The sequence below is a fragment of the Centruroides vittatus genome, unplaced genomic scaffold (assembly GCF_030686945.1).
Source record: "Centruroides vittatus isolate TY-2023 unplaced genomic scaffold, ASM3068694v2 contig_2768, whole genome shotgun sequence".
NCBI classification, from domain to species: Eukaryota; Metazoa; Arthropoda; class Arachnida; order Scorpiones; family Buthidae; genus Centruroides; species Centruroides vittatus.
The window spans coordinates 30,434-33,731 of NW_027121756.1; the positions used below are offsets into that span (position 1 = coordinate 30,434).

The 3,298-nt window shown below is 28.6% G+C and overlaps 1 long non-coding RNA gene across 2 annotated transcripts; it reads left to right on the forward strand.

Moving 5' to 3' along the window:
• Nucleotides 1–1,256: 1,256 nt before the first annotated feature.
• On the forward strand, nucleotides 1,257–3,046 carry LOC136972048 (uncharacterized). Of its 2 annotated transcripts, none has more exons than XR_010880273.1 (3): nucleotides 1,257–1,343; nucleotides 2,691–2,811; nucleotides 2,886–3,046. It is a non-coding gene; the product is annotated as an uncharacterized lncRNA (long non-coding RNA). The 2 variants fall into 2 exon arrangements; XR_010880274.1 differs by lacking the exon at nucleotides 1,257–1,343 and adding an exon at nucleotides 2,556–2,596.
• The last annotated feature ends 252 nt before the right edge of the window (nucleotides 3,047–3,298 follow it).

Genomic DNA, 3,298 nt, shown 5'->3' on the forward strand with positions numbered 1-3,298 from the left:
GCAAGAGTCCATGTATTGTTTTACGTCTATCGGATATTTCGTCTTACAAACTTACCAGTGACATAAATCAGACAGACCAACAGCAAGATCTTCGTTTTCTCCATTACAGTTATACAACTTGTAACAAAATTAAGAGTTGTGCACGCTATTTATATAAGTCGCTGATACGAAAATATTTGGAATTACTCTTAAATCAGAGATATGAAACTTAATAGATTGGGTCTTTTTTCCATTATGAAATTATTGAAAGATAACGTTCCTGTATATCCTATAACGTCTCGGATGACTCCTCAACGTTAACCATCGGAAATAAAGTAAAAGTTTGTAGTAGTTTTAATTAATACGTTTAATTATTTAATTTAATTATTACGTCTAATTAATACGTTCTTAATTGTAATTATTTTAATTGAAACGATTAAAGTGTGAAACATTGTGTGTTGACTGTTTCATATCTGTTTAATATCACCATCGAAATCGAGATAGACTCGAAACAATATCCTTGCAAACTGAAATTAAAATACAAGAGTAAAATAAACGTTTGTAATGGGGGGATTTGATTACGATTTTAAAAAGTCAATTCCGCATTATTTGAAGTTTTGTTTGTGTCATTTTCATTTAAAATGTATTGCCCTCATCAAAATAAATTAAATAAAATGTCGTTAAAGAACAGTACTTTTTCAATTCAAACGTTTCCCTTGAAAACAGTTAATGGATGACCGGCACGACTCTGTTGTTAAAGGAAAAGTATGATGTACAGGGGGCAAGCCACTATATAATTTGAGGTTGAGAGCATATGTTTTAAATTAAATAAATTAAAAATATGATAAAAATTTGTACTGTAAATACACAAGAGCATTTTTTTGTAATTTTGGCACCTTAATAAAATAAAAATTAATATTTTGTAAAGCGTAAATTTAGCTGAAAGTTTAGTTTTCTTTGAACTGAAGTTAAATTGTTAAAACCAAATTTTTGTTTTGTTTAAATATATTTTTGTTACTTTATATTTGTAATAATTACTTCAACAAATACAGAATTAAAAATATAATTCCATTGTTTTCGAAGAATTAAATAATTGAAGTAATTGGAGATTGTTTTTTAGTAATAAAAAGTTTTTCTATTTTTTAAAATTAACACAATTCTAATATATTAGATACGTGGTATAAAACTGTATTTGGAATAAATAACACAAACATATTTTGTAAACAAATTTGGAATTTATTTTATAAATAAAAATTATTATTTTATTTAGTAAACAGATCATTCGAGTATAAAAGTGTTGCTTGTTGCAATTATAGGAACAGTACTGGTGTATTTTTGGTTTTACTGATCTGCGTTAATTGTAAGTACACTTTCTAATATTTAACTAGTATATTTAATTATATATTATACCTCAAAACGTCCGGAAATGTAAAAAAATCGGGGATTTTTCTGTATGTATAGATGTTAGTGTGTGTGTGGAGCACGGTCTTGTTCACTCTCTTTGAAGTTTAAACAGAGGTTTTACTGTACATTTCACATTTTTCTTTCCCGGCAGTTACGTATAACTACCCAACAGGGGAAACTATGGGAATCGTCTCAGATTTAACCCACAAGGTTTTTTTTTCTTTTTGTGCAAATCTCCACGTTTTGAAATCTCCTGAATCCAAAACATAAAACAAACAGAAAAAAATGAGGTATATATAAATATATATATATATATGGGTTTGTGTGTGTTTGTTGGCATTTATTTTGCGTAATATCTCAGGAAAGGGTAGAGAATAAAAAACAAAATTTGGCATAGTGGCTTGTATATGAGGGGCATTGATGCTATTACATTTTGGTGATGAAAGGTGGAGAGAGTAGAAAGATACAGGGGGTCATGTATCAGGAGAGAGGTAGGACTTAATGCAGATTTTATTCGTTATTAACATTTAAAATCTTTTAGAAAACTTATCCCGTCTTAAAAGTTAAGCTTTTTGCCATTTTATGATAATTAAAATATAAAAATGTTTTAACAAAATCTGATAAAAGATAGCGCCACACAATTTTAATTTTTGCTTAATAATATAAAAGTATTTATTAATAAATGTTCATAAAAACCGGAAAAGTTACGCAACTCTCGTTTCTGCTAGATTTTTTGGTTTATTATTTACAACTCAATTAGATAGCAGGAATAGAAATAACAAAAAATTCTCTTTTAAGGGTTTATGGAAAAAGTGCACTTCGATGGTGATGAGGACTTCCTTAACATTTTTATTTCTTTAATTACTTTAAACTTTGGCCGGATTTTCTAGTAACTTTGTTAATATTTTAAAAATTTACATTTCAGTCGATGCCTTTTCACTTACGTTTCGTCTTTCTTCCTTTTTTAGAAGAGTTTCAAAAAAAGTTGTAAACGAATATACATTTAAACTATTACGAAAATTGATTGGCATATTAATGATGTCGTGTATTGTTGGATTTGGAAGCCATATTAGCATGACAGAATTTTTGCACATTATAAATCAAAGATTAATTGTAAATGCAAAAAGCATTGTTTCGTAACAATTTATTTTTTAAAGCTCAAGAATAGCAATATCGCAAAAGTATTTTTGACTTAAGTAATTCGTAAAGGAGCGTATTACCATAAGAATTTTGTAAAATTTCAAGTTCGGTAATAATATCTCCTATCTAATATATTGCTTATTTGCAACTTCAGATAAAAATAGAAGAAATTCATATAAATAGCGGGTCATTACATTGTTTCGGGCTACTTTTGTTGTGTTGGAAGCGTTAGAAGTGAAATGGAGAATGTGAAGATCTTGCTGTTAATCTGCGTGATTTACGTCATCGGTGAGTGTAAATTTAAGATATAAATTTTCGAGATTGATAACATAACGTATGGAATCTTACTACTTTTGTTGTAGGATTTTCCTCTGTCAACGGATACGAGATTTGCACTGCAGAACAAGTTAAGGGAGAATGTAACCTGGAGTGCGTGGTAGCCAAATTACGCTTGTGCAGTGCGGAACCGCCTTGTGAATGTCCCAAACCTCCGGATCGACGAGGAAAAGAAAATGGAAAGAAAAGAGGAAAATATGGTGGTAAACATAAATGGGGGTGACGTAAAGATCAAAGAACAGTTTTATAAGAATAAAGTTTTTGAAAGATTTTCCTATGTCCAATTGATAGATTGTAAAATTGAAGAAGTTTTATTTTATAAAAACAATACTTAGAAAATTTTGTCTTACTTAATAAGAATTTTATAATATTTCATAAAATGACAAAACCCTTTTAGTTTGAATAAATATTTTTGATCTTATAATGCCTAATTTTAATT